Below are 14,866 nucleotides of genomic sequence, written 5' to 3' on the forward strand. Positions count from 1 at the left end.
TTTGAACAGGACGGGTCTGATCAGGAGTGAGTTTTATTTGAGCCAATGAAAAGAAGGGAGGTGTAAGTGGAGCAGCCATTTTTGGAGTAGATCAGTGCTGGAGTAGAAGTCTTTGGTGAGAACAGGCGGAGGTTCTAAATAAGTTTCCAGTAAGTTTTTTTTTTCCTCTCCTCTGTCATCAATACATAGCTAGTGTGCTGATAATGGCTGCAGAGTTCATGGTTTGCTCTTTGTGTGAGATGTGGAAACATCCAATCTCCCTGATAACTACATCTGCACGAAGTATATCAAGTTTCAGCTTCTTATAAACCATGTTTAAGGAACTAGAACTGCAGTTTGATGACCTTTAGCTCTTATGGGAGAATGAGGATGTGATAGATAGGAGCTACAGGGAAGTATTCACCTAAGTTGCAAGAGATAGGTACCTGGATGATTGTGAGGAGACAGACAGGTCAGTGCAGTGTATCTCTGTGGCCCTTCCCCTCAATAATAAGTATACCACTTTGGATACTGTTGAGGGGAATGACATACTAGGTGGGAACCACAGTGATCAGGTCCATGGCACTGAGATAGGCTCTGTGGCTCAGAATGGAAGTGGGCAGAAGAGTAGTGCAGTAGTGATAGGGGACATATAGTTAGAGGAGCAGACAGGAGATCCTGTGGATATGAAAAAGACACCCGGATCATACCTTGCCTCCCAGATACCAGTGTCAGGGATGTCTCAGGTTTGGTCCACAGCATTCTAAAGAGTGTTATGAGATGCTCCCAGCTATGCCAGCTTCTGAGATTTAAACGCTCTAACTCTCCGGAGTGCGGATAGCTGGCACTCCCTCTTTAAGGGCTTAGGACATTCCTGTTAATTGATAATCATGGTTTGGGTGCCTGGAATTGAGTATTCAAGGAACACCGGAACATAAGCCTACCAGTGATTTTGTCTAGTGTTTGTTTTGTGCTCAGTGTCTCGATCCCATTTGATACCGTGTCTCGATCCCGTTTGATACCGTGTCTCAATCCCAGCCTAAGATACTCCAGTATTTGGGTCCAATCCATCTTCGTCAATGACTCTCATTACAGGGGAAGAGTGAATAGTCAGAAGTCATGTTACATATTGGTACCTACAACATACTGTAGGTAGGAAAAGGGAGAGAGAATATAGGGAGTCAGGTAGAAAGCTGAAAAGCAGGATCGCCAGGGTAGTAATCATTAGATTGTTGCCCATGCCATGCACCAATGAGGACAAGATTAGGATGATTTGCCAGAGTAATGCATGGTTGAGGAATTGGTGCAGGGGCAAGGTTTCAGATTTCTGGATCATTGGGATATTTCCTAGGGAGGGTATGCCCTGTACAAAAAGGATGGGTGACACCTGAACCTGAAAGAGACCAATATCCTTGTGGGCAGGTTGGCTAGAGCTATTGTGGAGGGTTTAAATTAGTTAGGCAGGTGGATGGAAACTGGAGTGACAGGGCTGAAGATGAGGCAGTCGGTATACAAGTAGATACAGTGTGTAGTGAAATTGTAATGAAGAACAGAGAGATTATAGGGAAAATTGCAGTTAGTTGGATGAGTTGAAGAATTACATGGGAGCAAAATCGAAAAGAGAGATGAATACAGAACTGGAGATATTATATTTGAATGCTCGCAGGATACGGAATAAGGCAGTTATGATTGGCAGGTACGATGTGGGCATCACTCAGACGTGGTTGAAAGAAGATCATAGTTGAGAGGTTAATAGCAAGGATACACATTGTGTCAAAAAGACAGGCAGGTAAACAGAGGGGTGGGGTGGCTCTGTTGGTAAAATTGAGATCATTTCCTTAGAAAGAGGTGACATAGGATCAGAAGATACAGAATCCTTATGGATAGAGTTAAGAAACTGCAAGGTTTAAAAACCCTGATGGAAGTTTTATACAAGCCTCCAAACAGTAGCCAGAATGTGAGATACAAATTGCAATGCGCGATAGAGAAGGCATGTAAAAAGGGTAATGTTATGATAGTGATGTGGGGATTTGATTATGCAGGTAGATTGGGAAAATCAGATCTGTGCTATATCCCAAGAGAGGTAATTTGTAGAATGCCTATGAGATGGTTTTTTACAGCAGCTTGTGGTTGAGCCCACTAGGGAAAAGGAAATTCTGGATGGTGTTGTGTAATGAACCAGGTTTGATTAGGTAGTTTAAGGTAAAGGAACCGTTAGGAGACAGTGATTGCAATATGATAGAATTCACCCTACAGCTTGAGAGGGAAAAGTTAAATTCAGATGCATCTGTATTAGAGTGTAATAAAGGAAATTATGAAGACTTGAGAACAGAGCTGGCCAATGTTGATTGGAAGAAGACACTGGCAGTGATGATGGCAGAACAACAATGGTTGGAGTTTTGGGGGACAATTCATAAGGTGGAGCATAAATACATCCCAAAGATGAAGAAGTATTCTAAAGGGAAGTTGAGGCAACCGAGGCTAACAAGGGAAGTCAAAAACAGTAAGAAAGCAAAGAAGAGGGCATATAATAGCCAAAATTAATGGGAAGTTAAAGGATTCGGAAGCTTTTAAAAACCAACAGAAGGCATCTAAAAAGCCATAAGGAGAGAAAAGATGAAATATGAAAGAAAGATAGCCAATAAAAAAGAAGATACCAAAAGTTTTTCAGATATACACGTATAATGTGGCATGAAAGCAAAGCCCTTCAGCACAACTTGCCATGCTAATCAAGGTGCCCACCTAAGCTACTCCCATTTTCCTCAGTTTGGCCCATATCCTTCTAAACCTTTTCTATCGAATTGAGTTAAATTGACTTTATTACTTACATGCTTCATATATATGAGGAGTAAAATTCTTTACATTATGTCTCTGTCTAAATGTGCAATGTGCAATTTATAATAATTTATAATAAATAGTATGTACAACAGGATAGTCAATATAACATAGAAGTACAGTTGCGTCAGCATGAATTAATCAGTCTGATGGCCTGGTGGAAGAAGCTGTCCCAAAGCCTGTTGGTCCTGGCTTTTATGCTGCGGTACCATTTCCGGATGGTAGCAGCTGGAACAATTTGTGATTGGGGTGACTCGAGTCCCCAGTGATCCTTCGGGCCCTTTTTACACACCTGTCTCTGTAAATGTCCTGAATAGTGGGAGGTTCACATGTACAGATGCGCTGGGCTGACTGCACCACTCTCTGCAGAGTCCTGCAATTGAGGGAAGTACAGTTCCCATGCCAGGCATCTCAATTGTGCCCCTATGTAAAGTTCTTAGGATTTGGGGGCCCATACTATACTTCTTCAACCGTCTGAGGTGAAAGAGGTGCTGCTGTGCCTTTTTCACCTGTGACGAAAGAGGGTTACAAAAGTACACATAGACTAAGATGTTAACTGCCCTGTGCTAGCACCAGTGGGATCAACAGTTGATCTGCCACCTGTCTTCAGGAGAGAGAGATAAGTAAGACAATGGAGCAGCATTTGGAAATGTTAATGAAGAGAGGAAAGAGTTTAACGGAAGGAGACACCGGTCTGAAAATTGTCAAGATCGGCTCCTTTTGAAACCTGAACTGTTTGAAGTGTGATGGACAGGTGATACCCTAGCAGGGGGATAAAAAGGGATAGGTTCGCTAAGGCAATGGACACACGACTCCACGAGGTAACGAGACCCTGAAGCGGTGTGCCCCCCCCACTAGTTGGTGGGAGTATTTTGAAGGTCTGGTCACGGGACCAGCCATAGACGCACAGGGTGGAAAGGTACGGATCGGCGGGAACCTGGTGTGTGTGTCCGCCCTTGCCTGGATGCTGGGTTCACCACAGAAGAACGATCGTATCTGGAACGGAGGGGTCACAGTCGGTGACCTCAGAAGACATTACAAAGGGCTCGCCCGAAAGCTGACTGCGAGGAATATCGAAGGTCTGTTTGGAATCCGATTTGAATATTCATTCGTTCTCTCTCTTCTCCACCCCACCCCGCCCCCAACAGCACAACAGTGATTACTGTGAACTGAACTGAACTCAATTGAACTGAACTTTGCGTCACTTGAAACTGGTTATTTACCTCTAGACGGTGATAGAGCTTGATTGATCCTATTATCCTAGCTCTGTGTACATGTGTGTTTATCATTGCTGAACTGTTACATTTATTATCCTTTTGATTAGAGTACTGTGTTGCTTATTTCTTTAATAAAACTTTCTTAGTTCCAGTAATCCAGACTCCAACTGAGTGATTCATTTCTGCTGGTTTGGCAACCCAGTTACGGGGTACGTAACATAAGTGGGGTTCTCGTCCGCGATTTTGAACGCTAAATTTGGGACGGAGTAAATTGATTGGGTTAAAATTCCCGAAAGAAAGAAAAGGCAAACAGCAGAAATGGAGATTGGGGAATTTCTAAAGGCACCGACCTTGAAGGCATTAGAGGATGCCAGGAAAGCGGAATTGGCAGCTGTGGCCAAATGGTTGAATCTTGTTAAGGGGAAGTCGACAATGAGGAGAGAGGAGATACACAGAACTATTGTAGAGCACTATGCATCTAAAGGTGTGTTTCCCCAAGGGGAGCTGGAGGTGGTATCTATGGGAAAACCTGGTGGAGACACAGTACAGGTGCAGCTTGAAAATCTGAGACTCGAGCACGAGTTCCGGGTACGGCAATTAGAACGGCAGGAGAAAGAGAAACAGTTAGAATGGCAAGAGAGAGAGAGGGAAAAACAGTTGGAGCGAGAAGAGAGGCAGAGGGAAAGGGAATTCGAGCTGGAGAGGTTAAAGATGATGGCAGAGCAGTGGCCCATGCCGACCCAAGATGGAGGGTTCAGGGCGACCCAGGAGGTTAGGCTGGTTCCCCTATTTGACGATACCGATGTGGATCAGTACTTTCTCCATTTCGAAAAAGTTGCTGCAAGTCAGGACTGGCCGAGGGATAAGTGGGCTGTTTTGCTTCAGAGTGTACTTAAAGGAAAAGCCCAACAAGCTTACTCGGCTTTGTCCGCGGAAGATGCCCAGAGGTATGAGGTGGTGAAAGAGGCCATCCTCAGGATTTATGAGTAGGTCCCGGAGGCATACCGGCAGAGGTTCCGGAATGCGAGGAAGCAGTGGGACCGCACATATTTAGAGTTTGCCCGTGAGATGCAGACATATTGTGAGCGTTGGTGCGCCTCGAAAGGGGTAGATAGGGATTATGACAGACTGCTACAGCTGTTCCTGATTGAGCAGTTTAAAGGTTGTGTCCCTGACGGTATGAGACCCTACCTAGATGAGAAAGAGGCAGCCATATTAGCCGCAACTGCTAAGTTAGCGGATGAGTATGCGTTGACGCATAAAATGAAGTTTGCCCCGAGTAAAGGCTACCAGAAGGGTAGTCAGGACAGCAGAGAGTGTCCGCCGGAAAAGTCAGTAAGTAAGCCGGGGACTAGTGAGAAGGATAAGGTAGACCAGGAGCAGTCTGGTAGGAAGTCTTCTGGGGTCGTCTGTTATAATTGTGGGAAAGTTGGACACTTTGCGTCCAGGTGCTTTGCCCCAAAGAAGGAGACAGGGAAAGGAAAAACGGAGATTTCGACTGGCTGTATCGAGCTGGTAAACGAACCGCTAGGAGAAGAAAGGTCTGCCAAAGTTCAGGAAGGGCACGAGAGGCTTATCTCAGCCGGATTGGTGTCGGTGAAGGAGGGGTTAAACCCAGTTCCAGTACGGATCTGGAGAGACACGGGAGCGTGTCAGTCATTGATATTGAAGAGTGTGTTAGAGTTTAGTTCAGAGACCCAGACTGGGGAGGTCAGGGTCAAAGGTATTGGGGAAGGGACAGAAGCAGTCCCTTTGCACCAGATACACCTACAAAGCAACTTGGTCTCTGGACTAGTCACGATTGGGATGAGGCCCGAATTACCGATGAAAGGCATGGAAGTCTTGCTCGGTAATGACCTTGCCGGGGGAATTGTGTTCTCGGCAGTCAGATTGACAGGTCAGCCTGCCAGCATTGAGGCCCAGCCCATGGACTCACAGGCTCATCCTGTTTGCGCAGTGACTCGCTGTATGTCCAGAGAGACTGCTGAGACGTTTTTACCAGCCTTGTATGAGGAGGGGGTAGAAAGTGAAAAGAAGGAGCATAATGAAACAGGAGGAAGTGGGGAAATTAAGGTAGATTTATCATTAGAAAAGAAGGACTTTATACAGGCACTGGAACGAGACGAGGAAACAGCTCTCTCTGAAGCAGGATTAAAAAGAGAGCCAGTAGGCTATTGTGTGGAGGAGGGTGTGCTAAGGAAGAAAGGGAGACCAAGTACCGCAGACGAGGAATGGGGGGTGGTGCAAAAGAGTTATGGGCACGAGATTTTTAACCTGGCCCACAAGGTACCCCTCGGTGGACATTTTGAGGTGCTGAAGGAAACAGTCGGCGAAGCCATGAGAGAGTTTTTCTGGCTGCACAGGAGGAAGGATGTTATTGATTATTGCAGACGCGAACTGAGACAGTCACAGGCTTTTGATATGCTAACAAACCTAGTCGGTGTTAGCGCGGAAATCAATGAAGCTAGGGTGCCACCTGATAAGGGGAAAAACCATTTTGAAAAGATGAGTATGGTACCGACCAGATGGGAGAAGGCTATTGCTTTGGTCAGCTCTGCTGATAAGGTCTCTCCCTTAATCCCCGAACAAAGCGACCCTTTAGGAGAGCTAATTAAACGGCTCGCACACGTGTGTTTGATTGTCCCGAGGCGATGCAAAGAACTGGGACGTTGGATGGTGTTTGGTTGGCAACACCCCTATAGAATGAGTAATTCAGTGACGAAAGGGCTAAAGAACACAGGAGTGTATATTGGCGATGTAATACGGCTGTCTGAAGCTAGCTTGATAGTGAACCTTGAAAAAAATGAGTTCGGCCCCGCGAAGGTCACTTATCTGGGAATTGTGGTAACACAGGGGCAGCTGGCAGCGATGCAAGCTAAGGTGCGGGCTATCTCTGACCTCCCCACCCCGACAGACAAGAGCGCCCTCAGAAGGCTCTTGGAGATGGTGGGGTACTGTAGGAAGTTTTGCAATAACTTTGCGGGTACTATCCTTCCCCCTCCTACTAAGCCTTTGCGAAAGAAAACTAAGTCGGGATGGGACGACCCTTGTTATCATGGTCCGGGACGAAACCCAATGAGAGGTTACACTGATCACAATTCATCAGTGTTTTCGGCCACTATGAAGTTTGCTAAGTTGAAGCCTAGTTTAAAGGATTATTAAAATTACACATATAAAAGGAACGGAAAATGTGATTGCTGACTGTCTGTCAAGGTGTTGACAACTTCAAATTCTCTGTATTAGCCAAATAGCTGATGAAGATGCATATTTGTGTGTATCTAATAATGTATTCGTGCTTATCATTTTTACCCCAGTAAAAATCCTTAAAGGAGAGGGGTGTGACGAAAGAGGGTTACAAAAGTACACATAGACTAAGATGTTAACTGCCCTGTGCTAGCACCAGTGGAATCAACAGTTGATCTGCCACCTGTCTTCAGGAGAGAGAGATAAGTAAGACAATGGAGCAGCATTTGGAAATGTTAATGAAGAGACGAAAGAGTTTAACGGAAGGAGACACCGGTCTGAATATTGTCAAGACTGGCTCCTTTTGAACCCTGAACTGTTTGAAGTGTGATGGACAGGCGATACCCCAGCAGGGGGATAAAAAGGGACAGGTTCGCTAAGGCAATGGACACACGACTCCACGAGGTAACGAGACCCTGAAAGCGGTGTGCCCCCCCACTAGTTGGTGGGAGTATTTTGAAGGTCTGGTCACGGGACCAGCCATAGACGCACAGGGTGGAAAGGTACGGATCGGCGGGAACCTGGTGTGTGTGTCCGCCCTTGCCTGGGTGCTGGGTTCACCACAGAAGAACGATCGTATCTGGAACGGAGGGGTCACAGTCGGTGACCTCAGAAGACATTACAAAGGGCTCGCCCGAAAGCTGACTGCGAGGAATATCGAAGGTCTGTTTGGAATCCGATTTGAATATTCACTCGTTCTCTCTCTCCCACCCCCCCACCCCCAATGGCACAACAGTGATTACTGTGAACTGAACTGAACTCAATTGAACTGAACTTTGCGTCACTTGAAACTGGTCATTTACTCCTAGACGGCAATAGAGCTTGATTGATCCTATTGTCCTAGTTCTGTGTACACGTGTGTTTATTCATTGCTAATCTGTTGCATTTATCTCCTTACTATTAGAGTACCGTGTTGCTTATTTCTTTAATAAAACTTTCTTAGTTCCAGTAATCCAGACTCCAACTGAGTGGTCCATTTCTGCTGGTTTGGCAACCCAGTTACGGGGTACGTAACACACCACACAGCCAGTATGTACAGACCACATGAGATCCTTATTGAAAAGCCTTTTGAATGTTGTTGGTGTACTTGTCTCTGTGACGAGAGATCTTGACAAGAATGGTTGGGACCTAAATGTTGGAGTATCCGAAAGCAAGGATCAAGACACAGTATAAAACTGCAACTGTGAATCGGATATATCTCCCTACTGTGACAGATGTAATAATGGAGAAGCTTCATTAATTCATACGTTTTGGACTTGTCCATGTCTTGAAATATATTGGAAGGAAGTTTCTCATGCTTTTTCTTTACTTTTCAAAGTCAATTTTAAGCCTAATCCTCTGACAGCCCTATTTGCTATTGTTGCAGGACAAGATATCAATTTGAAGACATCAGATTTACATATTTTGGCCTATAGCTCTCTTATAGCTAGGAGGGCGCTTTTGTTTAAATGGAAGGATGTTTCTCCTCCTACTCATGCTCAATGGTTATGCAATGTTATGTCATGCTTAGATTTAGAGAAGATTCGTTGTTCAATTTCTGAATCTCCTCAAGACTTTCAAACATTGTGGGGACCCTTTCTGAATTATTTTCAAAACTTTCAAAACCCTCAATTTATTGTTTAAATTTAGATGTTGGCTATTATTAATTTTTATTATACGAGAAGGTATTTTACCTTTTTTTCTCCTTAATAAACAGTTTCAGTCTTGGTAGGGTTGGATTTTTTTGTAATAAATTAGTATATTTCAATATAACTTTGACTAACCTATATGAATACAGGGTAATGCGATCGTATTATGAACAGATATAATGTAATTTGTAGTTGTTTTTTTCTGACCTTTATATATACTTTCTTGTACTCCGTATTCTTCTATGTAGAAACTAATAAAAATATTGAAAAAGAAAACTGCAACAAGAACTGAGCAAAACAAAGCATGAGATGATATCTCAGTCAGGCTTATGACAGAGCACCGAGCCTCTGTTCAGTTCTCAATTCTTGGCACCAAAACATGATAGCCAATTAGTGGGACAGTCCAGAACCCTGAAAGGGGGTGCTCCAGCTATCTGCACCCTGGGGAGTTAGAGCGTCTAAACCCGGAAGATGGAGCGGTAGCAGTTTCAAATACTTCATCTAGCAGCTCCCTTCTATGTTTACCACCCTCTGTATGACTTTATTGCCCTTCAGGCCCCTTTTTAAACATTACAGCATCACTTTAAACCGATGCCCTCCTATTTCCGGTTCAATTTCTCCGGGAAAGAAGACTGTGCATTCACCCTCTCTATACCCCCGATAACTTTATATTCCTTTGTTACATCACCTGCTCAGTCTCCTACATACTAATGAATAAAGGCTTGCCCAACCTCTCCCTTTCCCTCTGCTCCCCCAGGCCTGATAATACACTCATAAATCATCCTTTCACTCTTTCCAACTTAGTGTCATCTTTCCTATAAAACAGGACCAAATGTCTTTTGGATGGGTGATCTACTTGCATGTTAAGAGATTGAAGGTGTGTTGATGAAGAATGCAGGGAAATAATTTCCTGATGGTAAGGTCCATAGCAACCTCAAATCTTTAGTCAGGAAGATTTCAGGTATAGAGTGACCATTTTTCCATTGCCTTAACACAGACCACCATCTTCTGAAAATCGGAAAGAAGTTCCTCAAAACATGCAATAACTCCTGCATCTCTATTAAGTAAAATCATTGAGAAGTGCAGCACCAAAGCACAAACCAACCATCCAAAACAGAATAAAAGTTCAGCTCATTGTTAGCACATTATTACGAAGAATGACAGTACTTGCGATTATGCAGCCCACCATCATGCTATCTGGTCTGCAATGTAACCTTTGAGTTTCAAAGTCACTTCGCCTTTTAGAAAGTTATCAGCCACAGTCAAAAATTATTCTCTCAAATAGAATCATCTTCATTATAGAAGCACAGAGACACATATTCTCTGGTGACCAGGGCATGTTTGTTAATGACAATGCTCCAAGAGTCACAAAGGAATACAGCATAGAAACAACCTCTTTGGCCCAACTCACACTGCCAACCAAGACGCCCATCTATGCTTGTGTTGGACCTGTATACAACTTTCCTAACCATATACTTCTCCAAATATTGTTTAAATATCATTATCATATCTGCCTCAAGTACTTCCTTTGGCATTTTGTTGGACACAGGCACCACCATCTGTATGAAGAGGTTGCTGCCCAGGTCTATTACATATCTTCATCTTCTCATCTTAAACCACAGTCTTTGGTTCCCTTCTCCCTGTTAAAAAGACAGTGTGCATTCTCTACCTGTCATGATTTTATATGCCTCTATAACATCAACACTGTGTTTCCAAAAGTTCCAAAGAGTAAATTCCTAGCCTGCCCAACATCTACAATACCTCAGGCCTTTGAGTATTGACAACATGCTTGTAAATCTTCTCTGCGCACGTTCCAGCTTAATGACCCCCTCCCTCTAATGGGGCGACCAAAACTGTGCACGGTGCTCCATGTGTGGTCTCACTGATGTCTTGTACAACTGCAATATAATGTTACAACATGCACACTTATTCAGTAGACAACTGGCTCATTCATTAAGAATATGGTTTTCCTCTATTAAACTTAGGGTTACACTTTTAATTGGCTGCCTAGGATATCATTGTGCTCTGGAATGTTTCTTCCGATAAGATGGCGAAATGCTTAAATGCTGAGGCCTTTATGGGGTCAACTAAAGGTGTTACTGCCTTTTTAAAATGTCATCTTTATGTTTGCTGGAAACTAAGAACTCCAGTTACTACCACATCAGCGATTTCCTCGATAACGGAGGAGATGGACTTGGTGCAGACCATGTTGCTGCGTGCTACATGGTATGAGGCTTTGGGGTCAGTATGCAAAGGCAGTGTGTAGTCTAACAGCGAGTACCTGTCTTAGTCGTTTTTCTTGTGATTGCAGGACCCCGTTGGACATTGAAAATGTGGAATGCTGCAAGTCCGGAAGTCTGGTTCGCTGGTTTATTGGTGTTACTAATGGCAGGGAGCTGCATGGCTCTGGTTATAGTGAGGAATTAGCCTCATGTTGTGGTGTCACCTGTTTGCAGCTGCCTGGGAGAGAGGCATTGGAGTTAGTGCCCAGAGGTAGTGGGCATGGCATCCACACTGGCATTGGTGCTGCCCCCCAGTGTTTGCTTAGTGGAAGACAAGCTGGATTGCATTTGTCCGTAGACTGCTGCGGGCTTGCTTTTGCTGACAGCATTCATTAACTCAGGGAAGTGGGCTATCTTTTTTTGTATGACTGTACAGTACATTTACTGCTATCTTATACAGTGTGTGACTTATGCTTTGTATGACTGTTGGCACTGTGTTTTGCACCTTGTTATGCTTGGTTGCATGTGTGGCTGAATGACAATTAAACTTGAACTTCATAAGCTCCAGCTGAACTTTTCATCACTGAGAAGACTGGTTTCCTCAAACCTCAATGGCATTATAGAAATCCCCTTCACTAATTTCCCCATCATCAATCGAACAGAGGAAGAATAAAGAGATTTTAAAGAGATTAGTTTAATTTGTCAAATATAGATGAAGGAGTGGTGCTCCAGAAAGGTGGTGTCCATTATTAACCATCATCCAGGGCATGCCCATTTCTCACTGTTACCATCAGGAAAGAGGTACAGAAGCTTGAAGACACACACTCGGCAATTCAGGAACAGCTTCTACAGCTCTGCCATTCATTTCCTAAATGGGCATTGAACCCATGAATACCACCTCACTTTTTTTTATAAATTATTTCTGTTTTGCACTATTTCTGATCTAACTATTTAATGTACATATATATACTTACTGTGATTGAATTACTTATTTTTTTCATTCTGAGTATTTTTGTTTGAAGGTTCTGAACAATTTTCTTTTTGTTGCCGAGTGACTAAAATCATAGAAACTTAGAAAATAAGAGCAGGAATTGGAATTTGGTTTATTATTGTCTCCTGGTCTGTTAATGGTAGGATTTTTAGCAGTGTAGAGGATCAGAAGGATCTTGGTGTCTAAGTCCATCGGTTGCTCAGATTTTCTATGCCAGGGATAGCATGATTAAGAAGGCATATGGAGTGTTGGCATTCATTAGTCAGTGGATTAAGCTCAAGAGCCACTAGGTAATGTTGCAACTCTAAAACACCCTGCTTAGACCACACTTGCAATGTTGTGTTTATTTGTGGTCCCCTCATTTTGAGATGGATGTAGAAGCTTTAGAGATGGTGCAGAGGAAAATTACCAGGATGTTGCCTGGATTAGACAACATGTGTTATAAGGAGAGATTGAGTGAGTTAGGGCTTTGTATTTGGAGCAAAGAAGGCTGAGAGGTGATCTGATAGAAGTGTACAAGATTGTAAGAGGCATAGATATGGTAGACAGCCAGAGACTTTTTCCCAGGGTGAAAGTGACTAATATGAGGGAGTATAATTGTAATGAGATTGGAGGGGAGTATTGGGGGGATGCCAGAGGTAAGTTTTTTTTTACACAGAGTGTTAGGTGCTGTCAGGGGTGGTGGTAGAGACAGTTACATTAGGGACATCTCAAAGTTCAAAGTTCAAAGTAAATTTTATTATCAAAGTACATATATATAACTATATACTGCTCAGAGATTCATTTTCCTGTGGGCATACTCAGCAATTCTATAGAATAGTAACTATAACAGGATCAATGAAAGATCAATGAGAGTGCAGAAGACAACATGCTGTGTAAATCCAAATATAAATAAATAGCATTAAATAATGATAACATAAGATAACAAAATCAAGGGACCTTAAGTGAAATCAATGGCTGTGGGAACATCTCAGCAGATGGGCAAGTGAATGTAGTTATCCCCTTTTGTTCAAGAGCCTGATGGTTGTGGGGTAGTAACTGTTCTTGAGCTGCATGGTGTGAGACCTGAGGCTCTTGTACCTTCCATCTGATGGCAGCAGCAAGAAAAGAGCGAGGCCTTGGTGGTGGGAATCTCTGATGATGGATAATGCTGTCCTATGACAGTGTTTCATGTAGATATGCTCATTGGTTGGGAGGGCTTTACTCGTGAAGTACTGTTCAAAATCGACTACCTTTTGTAGGACTTTCTGTTCAAAGGCATTGGTGTTTTCATACCAGGCCATGATGCAGCCAGTCAATATGCACCCCACTACACATCTATAGATGTTTGGCAATGTTTCAGATATCATGCCAAATCTCTGCAGACTCCTAAGGAAGTAGAGATGCTGCTGTTTAAGATATTTCACACTTAAGAAATTCTTAGGTAGGCACATGGATGAAGTAAAAATGGAGGGCTATGGAGAGTGAAGTGTTAGACTGATCCGAGAGAAGGTTAAAAGATCAACACAACTTTGTGGACCAAATTTTTTTGTGCAGTGCTCTTCTATGTTCTATGTACCAAGACACGGTTCAGGCAGTTCATTCAATGTAGAATACACTGTTATATTTATAGAGAAAGTGCAAATCAAAAAATAATTGCAATGGCCATGATGAGGTAGATGGGAGATAAAGAGTTTATTTATTTGCTTTTGAGAGTCTGATAATTATGGGATAAAAGTTGTACTTGAACCTGGTGGTCTGTGGTTTCACTCCTGAAGTAGGGTCTCAGCCCAAGGCATTGACTGTTTACTCTTTTCCATAGATGCTACCTGACCTGCTGAGTTTCTCCAGCATTTTGTGAGTGTTGCTTTGGATTTTCAGTATCTGCAGACTTCCTTGTATTTGTATTTTCTGACGGACGGGAGAAGAGAGGAGAAAGAATGGTGGGCAGTGACTTTGATTATGCTGGCTGCTCTGCTGAGACAGGGTAAGGTGTAGATAGAGTCCTTAATCTGATTTCTGTGATGTGCTGAACTATGTCTGTCCACTTGTTGCAGTTTCTTGCAATTGTACACAGGACTGTTGCCATACCAAGCATCTACTTGGTTACTTAACCAAGTAGATGTTGGACTGTCCCATTAGGAACAGGATAGAAGATACAAAATGCATGTATGACCAGCTTCTTTCCCACAGCTCTAAAACTATTGAGTCACATCCCAGTACAATAAGATGGACTATTGACGTCACAATCTACCTCATTATAACCTTGCACCTTAATATCTGGTCACACTGCACTTTCTTAGTAACCATAATGCTTTATTCTGCATTTTATATTGTTTTCCCTGTACTACCTCAATGCACTGTTGTGATGAAATGGTCTGTATAGATCGCATGTAAAACTAAGTTTTTCATTATATCTCAGTACATGTTACAATAATAAATCTATTTACCAATTTACAAGTTCAAAGAGGTCAAGTTTATCATCATGGGCATTCATAGGTATAAATGCCATGAAAATTAGGTTTTTTTCTGTAGTACATTATGAATATAAATTATACATGGATGATCACCCAAATCAGGAAATAATTTTAACCCTTAAGGAGTAGGGGACACTTGAAACTCTGCTTCCTAATGAAGGCTAGAAAGAAACTTCAAAATTAAGATGTGCAAATGTTTATTCACTAAGGCAAATTAAGCTGTAGTTCTAACAGAACATTGGGCTAGGACTGAGGGAACAAATTGCCTCCTGTTCCTGCAATAATCCAATCTGGT

General features: G+C 42.9%; 1 protein-coding gene across 1 annotated transcript in view; it reads left to right on the forward strand.

Annotated features, from left to right (window-relative positions):
* Positions 1–14,866, forward strand: part of LOC134346865 (contactin-associated protein-like 5) — a 1,591,243-nt gene that overhangs the window by 634,205 nt on the left and 942,172 nt on the right. The gene's annotated exons all lie outside the window — the stretch shown is intronic.

This window comes from Mobula hypostoma, chromosome 5 (genome assembly GCF_963921235.1).
Source record: "Mobula hypostoma chromosome 5, sMobHyp1.1, whole genome shotgun sequence".
In the NCBI taxonomy this organism is placed as follows: domain Eukaryota; kingdom Metazoa; phylum Chordata; class Chondrichthyes; order Myliobatiformes; family Myliobatidae; genus Mobula; species Mobula hypostoma.